The following is a 22,746-nucleotide window of genomic DNA, read 5'->3' on the forward strand; positions in this document are numbered from 1 at the left end:
AGCAAACGCTGAGTGCCCTGGCGTCAGGCTCTCAGCGGGGTGAGTCGTGCTTGGCGGCTTTGGGGCCAAATGTAAAGCCACTGCCATCAGCTGACAGTGGCCGGGCAGGGCAGTGAAAACCCAGGCACGATGCTCAGACGACGGATCCCTCAGCAGTGTGCAGTGCGTGGAGGAGAAACCGAGGCAGGCATCATGCCCCCCCAGTGACGGGAAGGAATGGGGGGAGAAGAACCAAGACCCGGGCTTAGGGGAGGCCCGAAGGGAAAGGGTAGCTGTGGACATTGGGAATGGCCGCGTGTCTTTCTCAGAAGGGGGCAGGAGTCCAGGCACCTTGCATTCTCGGTCTGAGACGATGCACCGGGTGGGGGCGACCGCGGAGAGTCTGATGGAGAAGTGGTTTAAACCCAGGTGTGACTGTGGCTTCCCCCATGGTTCTGCTCTGTGTGGCTCTGGGGGAGGTGGAGAAGCGTTACAGCCCGTGGAAGGCCCTGGTGGTGCAGACATCAGGAGCATCTGGAACTGACGTCTCCTGAGCGCTCAGCAGGTCCCAGATGGCGAGCTCTGTGCTGTTCTCAGTCGAGCTAAGAGTCACACAGCACAGAATGAACTACTTTAAAGTGCACAGTTTGGTGGCATCTGGTGCGTTCCTAATGCTCTTCCACCATCGCCACGACCTGCTCCCGGTACTTTCTGGTCACCCCATCAAAGCACGTGCTGCCCACGAAGTAGTCACACCCATCCACTCCCCGATGCCCCCAAGTCTACTCTCTGCGGGTTGGTCTATTCTGAATACAAAACGTTGCCTTCCGTGACAGGTTTCTTCTCACTTGGGCACGTTTGTTTGCAAGGCTCGTCCGTGCGGTAGCCTGCGTCAGGGCTCCCTTCCTCCTTATACGGCAGGGGGGCACGTTGTGTTCTGGTGCGGTCTGCCGAGGGATGTCGGGGCGGCTCCCGGCTTGGGCTGCTGTGCCCGGTGCCCCAGGAGCATAGTGCGGCACGCTGAGTGTTTCACGTGCACCCTGTGCTGTTTTCCGAGGCTCCCCGGCAGCACCCTGTCCCCCGTGGGGAGGTGGCGTGAGCTGTGCACTGGTACAGGGCTGCTCGGGGCTGGAATGAGAGTGTGACTCCGGGGCCTGTGCCCTGAGCCGCCAACAGCCATCTGTTGGACTTGACCAGTCATGAGCTACAGAACAGGAATTCACCCTGAGCCTCGGGGCACAGAAGCTCTCACCCGTGGCGCTCTTCGGGGGTCGGGACCTTGCCCGTACCCTGGCCCCTGTCGCTAGCCCCCCACCCCCCAGCATGTCCTGACCCTAGGAGGAGACCTGCTATCTGGGGGTCGGTCACTGAACCATGGGCCTTGTGAGGGAGCTGGTGATGACGATGGGGACGGCTGAGTGTCCTGGACGCCGTGGCTGCAATGGGATTTAAGTTAAATTTAAAGACACATTCTAAAAAGACTAAGGGAGAAAACCTCAAAGGTGTGCCATTGTAACAGTGAGTGTTTGGGGGGTCAGCACAGAGAAATGTGCGCTGCTGGGGGACAGGGGGGCCTGCTGGACGGCACCCTGGACGTGCCGGGGCTGGGGCTCAGTCCAGCCCCGACCGCCCGGCAAGCCGCCGGGGAGTCTGAACGCAGACGCGGGGTCCTGGGCTCGGCGACAGCTCACTGTGCTCCGCTTGGGCCTGCGGTCCCTCTCATTGACCACAGCGATGGCGACAATTACCCCTCAAGCCGTGAGGGAAGCTCTGGGAAGCCTGCTTGAGGCTCCTGGTTCTTCCGAGCCATGGTGGAGAAGGAATCGGCAGGAGCGTAAGGAAGCTGCCAGGAGTGCAGCTATTTTTAAGACTGGTTGTTGCGAGTCTTCGTAAGAAGCTCAACAGATTTCTTTTAATAGTTTAGAAAGGAATTAATATGCTTGCAGAGCAAAGGAAAGAGATTCAGGAGGGGGAGCACGTACTGGGAAAGTATCCCATGGGCACGCATTCCATCCACACAATGTGCAAACTCCCAGAGCACTCCAAGGAAGTTTCCTCCTTTCCCGGCTCGCGAACTTTCCCTCACTCAAGCCAGCAGGGCCGTCCACCTAACCGCTGCTTTCCTCTTCCTCTCTGAGACAGCCCCTGCCCCGGCGGGACCCTTACACCAACATTTCTTACTTATTATTGCCTTTAAAAATGGCTCTGTGAGGCCAAGATGAAATCATCCCCAATGGCTTGAGGCCACGCTGAGCTCTTTTCTTCTCTGAACTCCTTAAAGCACGAACAGTCTGTGATACACAGTTAGATCATTACTGTTCTCCTACTTCGTTCCCAGTTGTTTCACGCGTGTCTGTGTGTGCGCGCACACATGTTGTGCGTGCATGCGTGTGTGCACGTCTGCATGTGTGTGCATGCGGGTGGTTTCTCTCCACCCCAAACTAAACTATAATATCATAGACTCTTTGAGAGATTAAAACCACAGTTTTTCATTTCACCATCCCCTCCTATTCTCCACACACAACACCTTAACCCGGTGCCCGCCACAGGTTAAGAAATACATTTTGAGGGGCGCCTGGTGGCTCAGTCGTTAAACAACTGCCTTCCGCTCAGGTCATGGTCCCGGGGTCCTGGGATCGAGCCCCACATCGGGCTCCCTGCTTGGCGGGGAGTCTGCTTCTCCCTCTCCCACTCCCCCTGCTTGTGTTCCTTCTCTCGCTCTGTCTGTCTCTCTGTCAAATAAATAAATAAAATCTAAAAAAAAAAAAATAATACATTTTGATTATTAAGTCATTGGGAACAAATTTAATTTCAGGATTTGAAAACAAGGGTGATGAAGTTCAGGGACAAATCACAGAAGATTCTTTGTTTCCTGTGCTCAGTGAGGGAGTGGAGAGGTACAGAAATAGAGTAAAATCAGTTCAGTTTGATACAATTGGCAACTTTAGAAAGACCCACCTCCCGGCTATGGTTTCAAGAATTGTTCTGACTCTCACGGAGTTCACGCAGGCCCTTTGTCACACACCTTTGGGTCAATTTAAAGCATGTAACTGCTTACAAACTTGGAGGTGGGGCCAGCTTTGAGAAGGATAGGGAAATCCTTTCAAACCCCGCGGCAGCTCTGCGCCCATGCCCTCAGGGACACACCATCCTGTCTCTGCCCCAGGGGGGGGGGGGGTCGGTGGCAGCTCTGGGACTGGGAGGAGGTGGGGACGCTGACTAAGCCTCACAGGCGTCCCTGAGGCGGGATCCGGGCCAGGAGCCGCACACACACCCCAGTGCCCCTCGCTCCTCTCCCAGGCCCAACCGATGATCAGTCGTGGAGACAGCACAGGGCCCTGGAGCCGGTCCCCTGACTGAGCTGCCTCTGCTCTGGCCATACAGGCCGTTCCAAGCCCGGGGATCCCGCCCAGAGTTGAGCCCTCTCTGCCCCGGGGCTTCCCGCAGCGAGCTTCTAGGGGCAGCTCCTTCTTGATGGGGAAGGACTTGTGTGTGACAACGCTTCTGAGGAAAAGTGGGGGCTCCCTGAGAAAATCCACAGTGTCCCCAGCTCAGGGTCTATTTGGATCCTTATCTGGGTGACCCAAGCTTGCTGGGCGGGATTTACGCGCACAGATTCCACGAGCGCTCAGTGGCGGGCCGTCCAGGCCCCCGCACCCTCACGAGACCACAACCTGCTCCCCAAACTTGAAGTCTCCCAGGATTGGCGTCAGACACCAGCTGGTTTTTAGAACGGACTTGTGTAATATTTTGGCACAATTTTACAGGTAAAGCATTTTGGTTAGATTTGGAAGGATTTTTTGGTTTTTGGATTTTGAGGCCTGGTTTTTCTGTTGTTTTTGATAATTCCCTAAAAGCAGCCTGACCTTTTGGGTGCAATGAACCGGTTCTGGGTTTTTCTGAGAGCCTGTTCTTGGACAAGGAAATGCATTAGTGACGGTTCTATTCATTATTCATTAAGTTTCTATGCGCACAAGATGCTTGTGCTGCACATAATTAAAATAAAAACACACACTAAAAGCACTTATTTCAGAGTCTAAGATGTAACCTCGTGTCTGGCTTCAGCGTGCCCCCTAAATGAGATTATGAAGGGCCGGTTTAAGTTGCTGCTGACACATAAAATCACAATGTGATCACTTTTTGTCTCCTGGGAGGAAACAGACACAGGTAGCTGGCTTGTAACGAAGACACCATGTAGACCTATCGTTGCTGAGATTTTAGTTATGTGACCAGGTTTCTCAAACGCTTCTTTAGAGTTTGTGAAGGTTAATTTTATGTGTCGATGTGGCTAGGTTGTGGTGTCCAGTTATTTGGTCAAACACCAGTTAGACGTTACAGTGAAGGTTTATTTAAGATGCGATTAACATCCAGATCAGTACGCTTTCAGCAAAATCACCCTCTACAGTGTGGGTGGGCCTAATCGAATCAGTTGAAGGCACATGGCGGTTTCCCAAAGAAGGAATTCTCAAGACTGCAACACAGAGATGCTGCCTGAGTTTCCTGCCTGCCAGCCTGTGGAACTCAGACTCGGGTCTGAATCCACGGGTCTCCTGTCGGCCAGCCCACACATTCCAGAATCTTCAGCCCCCACAGTCTCTGTCTCTCTCTTTCTTCTGTTTATCTGATACAAATATTATATGGTCAGAGGCTCTTAACTAAGCACTGAGCTTAAAACAGGCAAACAACCCTCCTTCCCAAGTAGGTTGAATTTAGTTAAGATAAAAAATATCTTGATGGCTAGAAACAAAGTTTCATGCTGTTCAGTACTGTATGATGGGTACATACGCAATTTTTTTCATGTACAATTTTAAGAAAAACAGTTTGGAAAATAAAACATTTAGGGAAACTGGAAATAATTAAATGTTATTTTAAACAGCTTCAGAAACATTCACTCAACCCTGTGTGTAAGTACAGTGTCAGTGGTCAAGTATTAATAGTTAACTCACACGAACAGATGCCCCTCTGCCCAAACCCCATGAAACTATATAGTTCAGTGAAGAAAGAAGAGCCGTCCTTGTTTGCTAACAGTGAACAGAAAGCTTACAGCTTTGCTGAAAAAATCTGTTTTGTGAACAAGTGGCAGTTTTTGATTGGTCTTCGTCTCCCCACCCACCCCCCGGCCCCGTGTAACAACTTTGTCACCGTCTGGCCAGAAGAGAAGGCTGCTTCAGATCCCAAGCAGGGGCTGACAGATCCTCTGCTCAGAGCGATAAACCAGAGCAGGTCCTCTAATGGCACCGTGAAACCAAATAAGCACGATCGGCGCTAATAGCCGTCGCGTCTATGTATAACCTTCCCCAGGACGGCGTCTCTATGGCAGGCCAGAAAAGCATCCGCCCCAGATTCCCGGGGATGCATATGCCAGCCCGATCAACCCAACACTTCCCCAAACCTCCTGGGGTGAGCAGTCACATGCGTGCCCCTATTGGTAAAATGAAGTGATTCCCTGTGATTTCAGCACGGGAATCTGCATTTCCCACATAAATAAAATTAAGTCAGATTCTCAGATTTCTCAGGGTGGACTCTAGAAGTAGGAATTTCTATATATGCTGATATAAAAAAATGGGATCACACTTCATTTACACAGTTTGTACAGTTTACAAAGCACGTCCCCCTTGTCGCTCCTGTTTTGACCCTTACAATAACCTCCGTGGTAGGAACATCAGGCGTTCCTACCCGCTGTGAGAAGCAGGACAGTGAGACCCAGAGAATGTACCAGACACAGGCCAGGGTGCAGCCCTTCTCGGCAGAGCTGGGGGAGCCCGGGTTGCCTGATCCCCCACCCGAAGCTCTTTCTCCCAGCTCACAGGTAGGTCACATGGGCACCATGTGACTCGACAGCTTTCATAGCACTAAGTAGTGGGTGGCCTCCGAAGTCAGGCCAGCGCATGAGGAGGGATGGGAAAGTTCACCCAATTTCCCAAGCGGAGGGGCAGTGACCACCTAGTGAGTAAACTCAGCTACTTTGAGCAAGAATGAGAAAACATGTCTGTGCAATTACAAAGGATGTGTTTAGGGAATGCTGACAGCACCCACAGTGTGCAACCACCCCAAGTCTGTGACGGCAGCGCTGTTGGCTTGGCCTCCCAATGCCCACGCTGCCCTGTAAGGTGTCCCCGTGCTGAGTCACGGCGTGCGCTGGGGGCTGCACAGGGGACTGCGGGGCTCCTCGTTCCTGTGGCCAGCCCCAAGGTGCTGTGGCGGTCAGGTGCACGGCAGCCTTGATCCGTCAGGCCTCCGAGAACCTTCATCGAGTGAAGGTGGCCTGATGGGAGGTGACCGAGGAACCATGTGTTACCAAGAAGAACCGTGAAACAAATTCATTAGCTTAATTTTCCAAATACAAATAAAATGTGAGAAGCACAATATATGCCCGAAGAATGGAAGAAAAAGGGGGAGGCTAACCAGAGTTTTCAAAGACACATAGCATGGCCCTGGGAAGGGGTGCTGGTTCGCCATCCAGTCATCCCAGAGGAGCTCCTGTGACCTTCAGCAAAGATGCTCTGGATCCCATGCGTTTGCTTTTCTTAAAGGACAGATTATGATTAGTGAGCAAACTGATTTTGTAAAGACATTTGGTGGCCTTAGAAAATGCAAAGACTCTATGCAGGCATGTAAAACCATAGGCTAACACCATGAAGGAAGGAAGGAAGGAAGGAAGGAAGGAAGGGGAAATAGACTTGCATTGTTATAAAGCTACCAGCAATGTCCACAATAGCCAAACTGTGGTAAGAACCCAGGTGTCCACTGACAGATGAATGGATAAAAAAGATGTGGCCTATATATACAATGGAATATTACTCAACCATCAAAAGAATGAAATCTTGCCATTTGCCATGGAACTAGAGGGTATGATGCTAAGCGAAAGAAGCCAATCAGAGAAAGACAATTATCATATGATTTCACTCATACACGGAATTTTCGAAACAAAACAGATGAACATAGGGGAAGGGAAAGAAAAATAAAATAAGATGAAAATTGAGAGGGAGATAAACCATAAGGGACTTTTAACTCTAAAGGAAACAAACTGAGGGTTGCTGGAGGGTAGGTGGGTAGATGAGGGGATGGGGTAACTGGGGGATGGGCAGTCAGGAGGGCACATGATGGAATGAACACTGGGTGTTACATGCAACTGATGAACCACCGACCTCTGAAACAAATAAATTAATTACTTAAAACCTGCTTTAGAATAGACATAAACACACTTCTTCTCCCGTGAAATCAAACCCATCTCTAGTTTGGGGGTTCCAATTTCTAGTTTTCCTGAGCCCCACATGGTCAACCTGCATGAACACAGAACTAAACGTGAAGGGTACCTTCACTCCTGGAGGGGAGTCTCCAATTTTGGCATCCAAGCGTGTCTCCATTCTCTCTCTGAATTTTGCCCATTGACTTCAGAAACAGTGTCTGCGTTTTCTGCCTTCCACCCGCTCACTTGGTCATAGTCAGGCCAGACTGGAGTCAGAAGCTAAGATGGGCAAAAGCCCGAGCCACCTCACGGCACATGGGAAGAGGTCCTTCTGGGGGCGTGGAGGCATCGAGACTCCAGTCATTGAGATGGTCTCACGCACAAGAAGTTGGACCCTAAATCCTCAGAGCCACCATTTTGGAAAATCAGCAAATAAAAGATGCTATCGACAGCCTCCTTTACTCTGGGGATAACTCAAGTTCACCCACAATGGCCAGAGAGCATCCAGGGGCCATGGGTGGCACTTCAGATGTCTTAGCATAAGCTCGGTCGCCCACAGGGCGAAGTCTGGAACTTCCGGGGGCCCCCATGAGCCTACTGGCTTCCTGGAGACCATCTTTCACCATTGCCAACATCCCCCGGGGCTCACCAAACATCCCGTGAGAATCCACCAGAGCTTACATCTGTAATCCATCAATAGATATTTGGAATTTTGAGAGGGATACATCAATCCAACCGTCATATTGATTGAATACCCACTATGCACTATATAACGATGGCTATCACCTGCTCTCTTATTTCCCATTCCTGATAATGTCTACCAACATCTCATTAAGCAGATTTTCCTGTTTCCATTGGGTGGAGGAGAGGCTGGGGCTCTTGAGGAAGTCAGTCATTTGCTGCTCAGTCTCTGTAAGAGACACAGAGAGGCAGGACTCAAAGCTGAACTCATTCACTTGCTCCTTGAGCACTTACTGAGAACCTGCTACCATTTTGAATGTAGGTTTATTTCATTACCTCAAAACGTTTCTACTCATACTCTCTTATTTGAAAGATGAGAAAATTGAAGGCCACAAAGTAACTTCCCCAATCAACTGAGCTAGTTACTATCAGAGACAAGAATAGGATACAGGTAACAAATTCCAGTTTACTTACCACTGTTTTCTTTGTGAGCCCATCTGTATTTCTTATTTGTTTTATACATACACATATAGTGAAAAAATTAGATATGATGCTCATGAGTTGTTTTCAGACAACCTTAACAAATTCCTTCTGTCTTAATAAAGAATCCAAGAATGCTTCCAAATACTGTTAACAAATAAATACCTGGATGAGTTCACCAACACAGAATATTAACATTAGCATTCTGGTTATCAGAGTGAGTAAAACTGGGGATACTGTCCCATTTCCAGAGCTCTGTCTTCATAAAGTTTATTTATGTTCATAGTAATATATATCACACCAGCCATACGGGGGGATAACATAATGGCATGAATAATTTCTGCCCTCAGGGGGCTTGGCTGAGTTGGGAAGAATGATACCACGTGGAAATGGACAGACGTGAAATGCCTTGAAACTGATTTTCAGGTAGACTCTTATTGCTCCAGGCAGCCTTGAATGAAAAGGGAAGGTCCTGGATGTTCAAGCACTTGAGTTGTTAGATGAAGAGCTATTCATTCTACATTTTAGAAAGCTGTGTGAAATTTTTGTGAACTCCTTTTCCCATGGATAACCTTTTAAGTGCCAAATACAGAAATCAAGTCCCATACCAGCAAGAAGACAGATGACAGAACCCAGGCCATCCTGAGGCAGGGCTAATCTCAGAAGGCTCCCTGCCAGAGGGGAGGGTTGTCCCCAGCTCTGCCTTCAGTGCCATCTCTGAACTGGCCTGTGTGCTCTTTATGGAACAAGAAGAAATCACAGCCAGGACAGGGGACTGCCTCCAGCAGCGCATCTCTGTTCTGCTGGTTCCTTTCTGTCTGCAGGTGCACTGAGAGAGGAGAGCACTCGGAGGAAGCAAGAGCAAGAAAAGCAAGAGGAACCCCTGGAAGGATCCGAATGAGGAGGAAGAAGGCAAGAAGCTGAACAGTGCCAGACATCTGGCCCGAGGAGTGGGTGTGGCGCTGGTACGACTGGCACCTGCCCGAACTCCTGCCCAGTCGAGGGTGACTCTGGGCTACTGTCCTGCCAGGCGCAACTGAGCTAGTTTTCTGAGACTCCATGGAGGGCCTGTTGCACAGTACAGGCCTTTGAGGAGTCGTGTGTTTCACTGAGCCGTGTGCACCCTAGTTTCTCGGGGCATCCACATCTTCCACAACCCTGGGTTTCCGGGAGTCCACAGCCTCTTCAGAAGGGGAAATTCCCAGGCTCGACAGCTCCTTAGCAAATACAAATGACCAGGTAAGCACTCTAGCAAATGCAATGGAGCAAATGCAACGGAGCGTCCGTTTGAAGGACGGACACAAGGATAGAATGTTTCATTTCTGTGGAGGAGGCACTCAGTGCTAATTAAAAAACAAAAGGAGTCGGGGCGCCTGGGTGGCTCAGTCGTTAAGCGTCTACCTTCGGCTCAGGTCACGGTCCCAGGGTCCTGGGATAGAGCCACGCGTCGGGCTCCCTGCTCAGCGGGAAAGCCTGCTTCTCCCTCTCCCACTCCCTCTGCTTGTGTTCCCTCTCTTGCTGTGTCTTTCTCTGTCAAATAAGTAAATAAAATCTTAAAAAAAAATGAGTCAACTTTGCATTGATCTGGCGCACCGTTTGAGCTGCTCAGAGGTCCTGGAGACTACAGTTGTCCCTCCGCGTGCACGAGGGGGTTTCTTACTAACGGGAGAGAGGGGTTGGGTTGGATTTAGCCCCAGTCTCCTGGAGCAGAGGTTGGGGCCCCTTATTCGGCATCCGCTCACTGGTCCCCTGGAGTCCTGGACGTGACCCTGTGAAGGCAGTTCGAGCTCCCAGAGCTCATGTGCTCAAGGGTCCGTCCCGTGGCACAGCCCGTGGCCACAAAGCTCCAGAAGACAGTGGAGGATGAGACCTGCCTGGTAGAACTCACTGCCGCGTTGGCTCTGCTGCATCCTTCCCGGGTCCCAGCCCCGCACAGCGCCACCCAGCTGCCCTGCACATGCATGGTTGCTCCCCAGTGCCAGGTGGGGAGCCTTCCAATTCATGAGTGCATGCAAACCGTCACGCCGGTCAATATCCACACCTGTGCTGGCCCTGCCACAGGCCCTCGACAGGGGCGGTGGGACCGACAGTGTCTGTCCCTTAGGGCAGCAAGCCACCAAGCACCACACCCAGCCACAGATCCAGCAACAAACTCCTGAATCCAAAATCTACACTCCAGTCCCATGGGGCTAACTGGCAGGCCCACCTGCAAAAATCCCGGTCCCTTTGAAGATGTCCTGACACCTCTACGGCTCTGCGGGAGGCTCATGCTCCTCGGCAGGGGCCAGCCTGCATCCTGAAGGACAGACAGGGCTGGCATCCACTCTTCCATTGGTCACAGGACCTGTCCCGGCGAGATCTCGGCTGTTGAGAGGCTGGCTGTCAGCACCGCAGCTCCCACCTTCAGATACTCTGTGGATTAACACTCAAGTCCCCCAGCAAGACCAATCTGTGGGAATTCCTCAGCAACATCCAGGGAAAAGCTATATAACCTGGTCCACATAGATGAGTAAGGAACTCAATATTAGTCACACCTTAGTTGAATTAAGTCAAAATATTGCCTCTCCTAGGAATACAGTGTCTGTTTAAGCTTTAGTTCTGACCCTGGAAACCCTTCGGTGGTGTTGTCTGCCCTCTGTGGGGGCCGCCATGGTCTGAGTCCCCATGGCTGGCCGCGCTCCTTCCCTCCCTGGGCAGGACCAGAGAGCGCAGCTTTATGCTACTTCTGCTCTGACTGCCTTGTATTTATATCTATATTTGCAAGTAGGTCTTACCTTCCCAACTAGACTGTAAAGTCCGCTAACAGAGGCACTGCCTCCCGCACGGCCTGGCACACGGACCCGCGCGTGGGAGGAGCGATATGCTGCATTAAAGCACGATGTACGAATGGGAAGAAAGGGAAGAGAGTGGGCTAGAGAAGGCCCGGAGGCTTCCGGAAAGCTTGTTCTCTCTCGTTGTTGTTCACACCGGCTGGCGCGGGCCGAGGAGCGGGGAGGGTTCGGGCGCGCGTCCAAAGCCAGGCGGCCGGCTGCGACCTGCACCTTCTCCGGGGTGCTTCCTGCGCAGGTGGTGGAGCCTGCGGGAGCCTGCGCATGCGGTGGTGGGACTTGTGCACAAAGTCTTCAGGACCAGAGGGGTATGTTAGAATATGACTTGGGCGGATACCCTCCTGGGAGGAAAACCAGCAAGTGTCCATTTAAGCACTGGCTGATCAACAGGGGCCCGGGGGCGGGGGTCAGCTCAGACCCCAGGACTTTAGCACCGTTGAGCTCCGCACCGTGGAACCACCGGGCTGGAAGGAGTTCCGTGTTCCCCGGTCCAGGAGCAAGTCAGAGGCTGGCCAGGTGGGACCGCGGATGCGGTGAAAGCGCCCCGCGTGGCACCGCAAACACGACAGTGACATGGGGTCCGAATGACAGGCGATGAGCCCCCTTCAGCCCCAGGCCCGGGATGCCTCCTCGGATTCACACAGAGGGATCTTTGTCAATAGTGGGAACACAAACCTCTCAAAGCCGGGGAAACTGAGGACACACTAACAATTCGATGCCTAAAACATTTGTTACGTATAAGTTTCTGGAAAGGAAATCTTGGCCCTAAGTCTAAACTGTCAGCCTTCAAGGCAGATGCCCCGTCCCCGTTCCACCTCTTTAAAAAACCCTTCTGGAGCAACATCCCAAACAAACACAAAAGCTCTACGTTAACAGTCAAGATCCAGAAGAAGGAAGGGCACCTCTTTCTGATTTTAGGACAAGGAAATGCTGGGGCATTCCTGGTTTCCAACAACCCAGGAACAGAGCAGAAGGCAAACAGCTTTACTGATTCTCTACACTGAGAAGCTCAGAAGCCAGACATGTTTGCCCTTGGCGCTGTGAATGACCTTGACCCACACCTGTCGAGGCTCCTGCCTTCTAGCTCCTGGTGTTGGGTCGCCTCTGCCGCTGAACCAGGCCGACTCTGCTGTCAAGATGGTGGAGCTACCCCACCTTCTTGTTCCCTCCCGTTTCTTGTTTGCTGCATCATTTATGAGAAGCGTGTACTGTGTCTGCCACATCGCCAAACACTGACAGTCGGCACTCTGTTACAGGACTCTGTGTTTTTCTGGGGGTTCTGGCAAGCGATAGCTCACTTATTCTTATATTCCTAATCACTGATAAATTACAGAAGTTATAAATTCATTCTCTTTAAAAAAAAATAGAATACTGCTAATGAAGTTCCTTTGGCTGCTCTCCTTTCTCCTGCTCCCCTAAGGTAATCCCTCTAGCTATCCTTAGGTGTTTTTATATTTCTACACACATTTTCATGTGTCCTGTTACATTATGTGTGTGTGTGTACATGGGTGCATTATCACAGTACAAATGTAATTTTGCAACATGATTTTTTTTACATTGTTACTTTTTTAAATGAGTGAACTTTATTTTTAGGTTCATAGCAAAATTAAACATAATGTACAGAGATTTCCTACAGATCCCCTCCCCCGACATGTGCCTGGCCTCCCCATTATCGGCATCCCCACCAGAGCCCTGCATTTGTTACAGTTGGTGGACTTACACTGACACTTCATAGTCACCCAGAGTTTACATGAGGGTCGCTCTTGGTGGTGTGTATTCGATTAGTTGCACAAATATATAATGTTGTGTATCCACCATGATGACATCATGCAGAGTAGTTTCATTGCCCTAAAAATCCCCTGTGCTCTGCCTGTTCATCGCCCCCCCCAACCCAATCCCTGGTAACAATTCATCTTTTTACTCTTTCCATAGTTTTGCTTTTTCCAGAATGTCCTGCAGTTGGAATCATACAGTAGGTGGCTTTTTCAGGTTGGCTTCTTTCACTAACCGATATGCATTTAAAGTTCCTCCATGTCTTTTTACAGCCTGATTGCTCATTTCTTTTTAGCTCTGGATAACAATCCATTGTCTGGATGGATCACAGTTTATTTATCCATTCACCTACTGAAGGACATCTTGGTTGCTTCCAAGTTTGGGCAATTACGAATAAAGCTGCTATAAATACCTATGTGAAGGTTTTTATGTGGACATAAGTTTTCAAATCCTTTGGGTAAATACCAAGGATCATAATTGCTGGATCTCACGGTAAGAGTATGTTTAGTTTTGTAAGAAACCACCAACAGTCTACAAAAATGGCTGCACCATTTTGCATTCCCACCTGCAAAGAATAAGAGTTTCTGTTGCTTCACATCCTCATCAGCATTGTCAGTGTTCTGGATTTTGGCCATTCTAATAGGTGTGTGGTGGTATCTCATTGTGCCTTTAATTTGCATTTCCCTGAGTACATGTGATGTTGAATGTTTTTCCTATGCTTACTTGCCATCTGTATATCTTCTTTGGTGAGATGTCTGTTCAGATCTTTTGCTCATATTTCAATTGGGTTGTTCATTTTATTATTGGTAAGTTTTAAAGTTCTGCATACTTTTGGATAACAGTCTTTTAACAGATGTGACTTTTGAAAATATTTTCTCCCAGGCTTGCCTTCTAATTCTCCTGACATTGCCTTTCATAGAACAGAAGTTTTTCGCTTTAACGAGCTCCAGCTTATCAATTTTTTTTTATGGATTGTGTCTTTGGTGTTGAATCTAAAAATTCATTTCCAAACCCAAAGTCATCTAGATATTCTCCTCTTATCTTCTAGGAGTTTTATGCATTTTACAGTTAGATTATAGTCCATTTTGAGTTAATTTTTTAAGAAGTGTAAAGTCTGTGTCTAGATTAATTTTTTGCATGTGGATATCTTGCCTCCTTTGTTGAAAAGATTATCTTTGCTCCATTGTATTGCATTTGCTCTTTTCTCAAAGATCAGATGATTATATTTATGAAGGTCTATTTCTGGACTCTCTATTCTACCATTGATCTATTTATCTATTATCTATTGCCAACACCACACTGTCTTGATTATAGTAGCTTTATTGAAGTAATTTCTTGAAATTGGATATTGTCATTTCTCTGATTTGGTTCTTCTCTTTCAATGTTGTGTTGGCTATTCTGGGTCTTTTGCCTCTATATATGGACTTTAGAATCAGTTTGTCAATATCCACAAAATAACCTGCTGGGATTTTAACTGAGATCATATTGAATCTATAGATCAAATTGGGAAGAAACACACTGACAATACTGAGTCTCCCTATCCATGAACATGGGATACCTCTCCATCTATTTAATTCTTCTTTGGTATCTTCCATCAGTGATTTGTAGTTTTCCTCATATAGATCTTGTACATATTTTGTTAGATTTATACCTAAATATTTCATTTTGGAGGGATGCTAATGTAAATAGGAATATGTTTTTAATTTCAAATTCAATTTGTTTTCAATATTTTCCTTGACCTTAGCAGAAAAGATTTGAGTTTCTCACAATTAAGTGACATTAGCTCTAAGTATTTTTGTAGATTTCCCTTTTTTTTGGTAGATTTCCTTGATCAATTTGAGGAAATGCTCTTATATTCTTGGTTTGCTGAGAATTTTTATCATGAATGAGTTTTAGATTCTGTCAGATGCTTTCTCTGTATCTATTGATATGATCAAGTGATTTTTCTTCTTTAACATATTGATATGATGGATTGCATTAACTGATTTTCAAATGTTGAGACTTCATACCTGGGATAAATCCCACTTGGTTGTGGTGTATAATTGTATGCATTGTTGGATTTAATTTACTAATATTCTTTTGAGGATTTTTGCATCTATTTTTATGAAAAATATTGGTCTGTGGTTTTTTTTTCTTGCAATGTCTTTGATTTTGATGTTCATCTCTTCATTTTTAAATGACATAACTCCCTCCTAAAAAACAGTCCGAATAAAAATGTGTATCATTTCATTTTTAATTTTTTTAAAAAACCCTCAAAATATGCACACTATTTAATTAATTAATTAATTTATTTATTTATTTATTTTTGTAATGAAGTTGTGTTTTTTTTAAGATTTTTTATTTATTTATTTGAGAGAGAGAATGAGAGATAGAGAGCACGAGAGGGAAGAGGGTCAGAGGGAGAAGCAGACTCCCCGCTGAGCAGGGAGCTGGATGTGGGACTCGATCCCGGGACTCCAGGATCTTGACCTGAGCCGAAGGCAGTCGCTTAACCAACTGAGCCACCCAGGCGCCCAATATGCACACTATTTTAAACAACAAACGGACATTTAAAAATCCCTTTTAGCTTATCATCCAGTACTAGTTGCTTAAAATACTTATTTACATTCACAGTAAAACCAGTTGAAGCCAAGCGTGAATGATAATGCCTTATCAACAACAATGTCTTCCATCCAAAAAGTATTCCATAGTTTTGCACATCTATTGCCTCAATTTATTTTCACAAGTGGGCTGGTATTGCTATGATTTCTCTTTGCAGATCAGGAAACAGTGACTCAGGGATGAATGCCTTCCTTGTGGTGAAATGAAGTAGAGTGTTCTAGCTCCTAATCTTGGTCTTTCCACCAGAAATACAAACTTTCCTCCATGGGCGTTTTTTCTTGCCTCCCTCAACCCTAGATTTTCCCAACATATTCACTGAAGGTCTCTAACTAGAGCTCAGGCCTAATCCAGCCAACAAAGCAAGAGGTATAGCTTTAACTTCCTTTTGCTCAGCCCCTCCCACCTTCCTAGCCAACCCCCATCCACTAGTTGTAGAACTATCCCCAGACACTAGCTGGGGTGGCTGCCCAGGAGCACTACATATGCATGTTGCTCGCCCTATTCCTTCCATCTCATCCTAGCACACTGGCCTCAGGCTTCTCTGTGACCAGAAATGACACACTCCTTGCTCTTAACCATGACATAAGACTTAAAATTAAAGCCCAAGAATCTGTGTGCCTTGACATCTGGCAATACTCGGAGGACCTCAAATGGCCAAACAGCACGCTCCCCTCCCCTCCTCTGCTCCAACGGCCATAGTCTCCTCCCAAACAACTCTCCTCATCATGGGCACCAAACACAGTGCCAGTTCATGTCCCAGTAGTGGGATTCACTTCCCAGAAAGCTCACAGAATGATTCAAAGAAGCTAATCATATCTCCCCAGGAATCACCCTCAGAACACTACAGATCCTCCTCTCACAGACCGTGCGGGCTCACTCTGTTCCTGCGCACAATCACGGCTCCTGTCCCTCCTTACACTTTCCATCTCGCTCTGCCCCACCACTTACAAGTGCACAAGCTGTTATCTAGAGAGACCTGGGCACCAAACATTAACTACCCAGGTGAGCGGAGGATGTTTCTCATCCAAGTGCCATCTGATCACTAGGATGTCCTCCACTTTGGGGCCTTACCTCTCACAAACTAGCTCCATGCCTTCACTTTTTATTTTAGAATCTTAGCCTTTCCAGAAACTACTTTGCAGTTATTTTAAATATATGCATTATTTGTAACAAGAGACAGGTTTATATTGGTTGGTTCAGAAAGTGGAGAGAGATGAGGGGCCCCTGGAGCCCATGGCCAACCAGAAAGCCAGAGAGGGGCAGAGAAGACTCCTAAGTGGGGCTCCCTAGGGGCACAGGGAAAAAGACAAAAGTCCCTCTAGACCGAGAGACATCTCATCAGAGCCATGCGCCAGTCTGCAGGCACCACGTCAGCCTACTGCGAATTTGCCTCTGTTCAGGTTCTCCCTTGTAGTCCGGGCTGAGGTGGGCTTCTGTGCGCCAGCAGTTGGAGCCTAGTTGACTAATTATAGGCAGGCCTACACTTAAACGTTCTCGGGCCAGTGGCCCTTTCGGGGACTCCTACAGCCCCCCAAGGAGAACATTCTCCTGCCTTCTTTGCTGGTATTTGGAAACCCTTGATGTCACAAACCACCCTCCTTGTCCTCCAGGGAGCCAAGGAAGGTGAGGGCACACAGGCATGGCTCTTGCTCAGAAATTTGTTTGCACCTGGAGGGGAACAACAGATTTTTATTCCTGGCGTGTTCTCATACACGTACATTCTTGAAGGCACACAGAGCAACGAGCCCAGCCAGTCCTTCTGGACTCTTCCACCTGCCTGCTTAGGTGGGTCTGGCACAAAGTAGAATTCCATTTCAGTGTTTTCTTGTAGTTTCTTTACCCCCAAAAGCTTCATTTATACAAATATCAACATGACATTTAAAAAGTCTATGTCTCGCTATTATTCCCAGTTAAAATCTGTGAGTTATTCCCTGGGAATCCTGCAGTGTTCAAATCCGGGTGCATGTTTGTATAGTGTTCCTGTGGCAATTTACAAGGCCCTCGCTGGGCCTGGGCATTTTTTCCGAGCTTGGGAATGAATCCTTCCTTATATAGGATCCATTTTAAACCATAAGCCGGGTTGCACAGCTCGAGCCAACATCTGGAACAGCGGAAGACGATCGGATAACATTGCGAAATATAAAACATGAAACTTATTAACTTTTTCCTGTGTTAAAAATATTTTTAAATAATGGAAGCAATCTGATAGCACATTTGAAAAAACTTTACTACTCAGAAAATCTAGAAAGAAAAAGAATTCAGTCCTTTTAGGGTTTATTTCATTTCTTTTTGCTTGAGTTGCACTTTTTCCAATTTTAGAACATCATTACCTTTGCAAAAATGGATTTTGCTCCAAAAGCATTCTCACACATTTGCCTTTTTGTAGGTACTAATGTCACATTGAGCCACAGAAAAACAAGCCACACATCAATGTATTAATGAGCAAAGTAAGTCAGCCGTGAGAGGGTTCGTTGTCATCCTGGTCCTCCTCAGATGCAACCGCGCGATGGGCAGGGTTTTGTAGTCTTCTGGACAGCCTATGCATGTGAGCGCTCCATGCCTGTGCAAGGTAGCTATCCCCAAAATTGCTCTAGCAGCTAAAGAGCACAAGGAAATCTTAACCAGAGCCCTGACATCCCCCAAAGGCTGTCTTTGACCATCCTTGACAGGGCTAAAAAGTGGGCGGTGAGATGCAAATGACCTGAGCAGATCTGCCTGGGGACTGGCCGCCCGCCTCTCCTCCCACTATCTGAAACCTGAGTCCCAGCCATAAATATCCCCAAGTCAAACTCAAAGTGTAAAACAACTCAGAAATTTCGCCTGCACACAGTTTCCCCCCAAGAAAGAGACTCTCCTAGAAAGTATGGAAGGACAAAGGGACAATGTAGAACAGACACAAATTGACTGCAAACATGCTTTCTTTAATTACATGATAAGAGATTAAATAAATCTTTAGCAGAAACAAATTGAAAGTTTGTCTATTCAGCAAACACGGTGAATCAGCAAATTGTTTTTTTCAGCCTTCAAGGTCAGTGAAATTGACCTACCGTTCTACCGGACATATCGTTGGCTTCCTAATGCGGCAAAAGATTTAGAAAATTTAGAAGGCAATATTCCAGCCCTTGGAAGGCCAACGCCTCCCTGATGGCTAACCTCTAGAAGGTCAAGATGAGAAGCCCATGCAAACATGTCGCTCTAAGTAGCAGAAAATACCAAGATCACAAACCCAGCCCTCGCTGGGCGCCAGACACCCTGCAGATCCTGTTAGGAGGCTGCCCATAAATAATCTCACCCACTCTCCACAGGAACCTTGCCAAATAGGTATGATGGTGTCGGTTTCATGGATGCAGAAATGGAGGCTCATAGAAGCTAAGTAATTTTCGCAAAATAACAGAGAAAGGAAGAGGCACAGATAAAATGCTAACCCAAGTCTCTTTAAATTCAGCTACTCCCATAACAGTCTTCTCTAAAATGTTAGGTAACTACGTATTCATGACAAATTGCTTTTTCATTATTCAAGAAATAAACTGCCATGGCTTATTTCCACCTTTAAGAAAGAAAGACAACAGACACTGATACCTGCTCATTTGACCCTCCCTTGTACGAAATGGCACCCAGAGGTGGGTCATGGCGGGTGTGGTACTGTGTTTACCCAACGGTGTGCTTCGCAGAGCACAGTGCCTACATCTTAGCATTGGCTGTTGTAAGAGTCCTTTCACGTTTTAGACAGCGGGTGTGAGTCATTTTCTCATTTTGCAAAGGAAGAGACTAAGGTTCAGACAAGTTAAATGATTCACCTGCGATCAGGCGGTAGGGATCTGAACCTGGATCACCAGACGCAAAATTCCACAATCGGGAAAGAAAATTAAGCTCCAGGAAGCATCTCCTCAGTTATGTGCATTCTAAAAGGTTACTCATAGATTCTGAAGATTTTTGGGAAATATTCTTGGGAAAATACTCATGTGGCACTTCAGCCCCATAAAGTACTTTTACATAGTTATCTGTCATTTACAAGGGAAGCATTCATAGTAGCGATGGGCTGAGCTGTGAACAGTTGACCATGAAGCCTCCTTAAAGCAGGTGGCCCCGTCTGGGGACACGCTGCCACTGTCACCCCTGAGTGGGCTTCTCAATCACACATGAGGAGAGCTAACCTTTTCCTGCAAGATAAAGCGGGTTCAGATACGACTATTCAGCAGCATTACTGATGCCAGTGGACTCTGTCTCAGAGCCAGGTCTGGCCAGCACAGAGCAGAGCGAGGCATCCTTGCTTCTCGAGGCACCTACCCAGTCCAGGTGCCTTGCTGACTCCAGAGCACACCTACCCTGTTGCAGGCTGGCACTGCCCACCTCTCTCCACGGGACAGGATCTGAACCAGATGCTTCACAGAGCTTGGCTCAGCAGGGGGTGGGGGTTGGCTTTTGCAGGGAGCAGGTGGGAGCTGGTGTCCAATGGGAGAATGACCAGCACACAGCGGGCTCTGGCGGCCGTAACCGAAGCCCTGGAATGGGTGACCTGAGAAACCGCCTTGACGTCTCTCATTCCAGAGGATGGACGTCCAAGATCAAGGTGCTGACCGACTGGGTTTCTGGTGAAGCAAGTCCCAACAGATGCAGTCCTGTGATGTCAGAAAACTTTCCCCAAAGCCATATAGCACAGATTTCGTGGCTTCTCATTATCTTAATTTCTGACTTCAAAACGTTTAAAGTACCAAGTTTCCATTTAACTGGGAACCTACCTTCAGAGTTTATTATTTCCCTGCATTTTATACTACTATTGTAATTGAGAGCTATAGTGGAGAATCCGAAAAACCACCAACAATAAAAGCAGGAGGGCATAATAAAGAGGGTAAATAACAAGACAGAAAGAGCTGAAGAATGAATTAATGAGTGAAAATATAAGATTAAGGCGTTTTCCCAGAAAGCTATAGGAGAGGCTGGAGAGATGGGAAATATCAAAGAAAAACGTAGGGAAATGACAATAAAAACACCACTATCTGGGGAATAGAAATCCCAGGAGGAGGGATCAATAAAACCAGAGCAGAAAACATATTTGGAAAAACAATGCAGGTGTATTTCCCAGAAAGAAAGAAAGAAAAAGACTCATAGAAGTTTTTAAAAAGAGGGGGAGAATAAGGAAAACCCCACATGTAGACACATCGTAGTGAAATTTAAGACCACCAAATGCAGAGATTATTCTGAAAACTTCCATAAGTAATGAGCACTTCACCTACAAACAACAGGACCCACATTGTCCTTAAACTTCTCAACAGCAACATCGACTGCAAGAGAACAGTGGAGCAATATTTTTAAATAATTAAAGGAAAATAGATTTGAACCTAGAATATTATTTCTAGAAAAGCTGTCATTCAAATGTGAAGGCTTCATAGAGCAATCCCCGAATAGTATCAGAGGGTTTGCCAGACAAAGACCAAAAGTGTTTGGTGAGAAAACACTTGGGGAAAAGTACTAAACATAAGAGAACTAGACCCCCAGAAATCACTCTAAAAGACAGGGAGTTCTAAAGAGCCAAGTATTTTGGTGACATTTATTCCTTGAGAGAACCCAGAATCTAACCTGTGGGCAGTATCAACGTCGAAGGTTTGGGAGAACACCAAGGGATATGTAGGTGTGGTAACTTACTTCCTTTTGAGGAGAAAAACACAGATACTGATAAGCTTACGAAGTCAGTAAAGATCAACGGGGCGCCTGGGTGGCTCAGTCAGTGAAGCGTCTGCCTGCGGCTCAGATCATGATCCCAGGGTCCTGGGGTCGAGCCCCAGGTCAGGCTCCCCGCCTCGTGGGGAGTCCGCTGCTCTCTTTCTTTCTTTCTCTGTCTCCCTTTGCCCCTCCCACTGATAGTTCTCTCTCCCTCAAATAAATGAATACAATCTTAAAAAAAAACAAGCAGTCAGGAAGGATCAATACATATGAGAACTTGCCTTGAGGTAAAGACCACTGTCAAAGCAAAAATGCCCAAGGCTTAAGCCAGCAGAAGAAAACTGGGCCCATACAATAGAAAGCTGAAACTAAAACTAAAAGGAGGAAATAAGAGGTTCGGCAAATTAAAAATACAAAGTATGAGAGTGAGCTTTTTCCTCTGAGTAATTACGATAAACACAAACAGGTTAAACAATTAAAAGACAGATCTGGGGTTAAAAAGAAGAACATAAAAGAAAAACACTGAGAACAAAAAAACAAAGAAATGAAAATAGAAGGGTTAGAACCTTATAATAAGCAAATATGAACCGAAAGGAACTTGTGTAGTAATCTGAATTTTCTGACAAAATAGAATATAAGGCCAAAAATACCGTAAGAGCCAAAGGGTGACATTACCTGCTGGTAAAAGACCAGAGAGAACCAGAAGCTAAATCCGTAGTAAATGTAAATATGGCCTCAGCACATGCAAACCGCAAGTGACCGGAACTCAGGGAGCTGTGGCTAAGTCAACAATCCTCGATGAGACTTTAGCACATCTTTTCCCAAAAAGGATGGAGCAAAAAGATAAAATCTAAGCATAACTGTCCAAGACCCAAACAATGTCCTCAATCAGCTTGAGCCATTACATAAAAAAGAACCCTATTCCAAAAGAGGTACACAGTACAGTGAAACATTTACAAAAATAGGCCAAACATGGATCGATGTCATTCAGATTTTGTTCCACAACAATATTGGGAATAAAAATAGAAATTACCAGAGTGCCTGGGTGGCTCAGTCGGTTAAGCGTCTGACTCTTGGTTTCAGCTCAGGTCATGATCTCAGGGTCATGACATTGAGCCCTACATTGGGCTCCCTGCTGGATGTGAAGTCTGCTTAAGATTCTCTCTCTCCTTTTCCCTCTGCCCCTCCCCTGCTCTCTCTCTGTCTCTCTAAAAAAATAAAATAAAATGTACCATTCAATTGCTTTAGTATATTTACAGTTATGCAAATTACCATAATCTAACTGTAGAACATTTTTAGCTCCTCAGATGAAGCCATCAGCAGTCACTTCTCGTTCCCCTCTCCAACCTCACCTCCCCACCCAAGCCCTAACCAAACAATAATCTACTTTATGTCTCTATTGATTTGCCTTTTCTGGACATTTCATGTAAACGGTATTACACAATATGTGGTCTTTTGCGACTGGCTTCTTTTGCTTTGCGTGTGTTCAAGATTTCTCTACATTGTAGCATATATCAGCAATTCTTCTTTTTATTGCTGCCAAATAATATTCCA

The sequence above is a fragment of the Callorhinus ursinus genome, unplaced genomic scaffold (assembly GCF_003265705.2).
Source record: "Callorhinus ursinus isolate GAN/ISIS: 27379988/994484 unplaced genomic scaffold, GSC_fseal_2.0 scaffold11, whole genome shotgun sequence".
Classification (NCBI taxonomy): domain Eukaryota; kingdom Metazoa; phylum Chordata; class Mammalia; order Carnivora; family Otariidae; genus Callorhinus; species Callorhinus ursinus.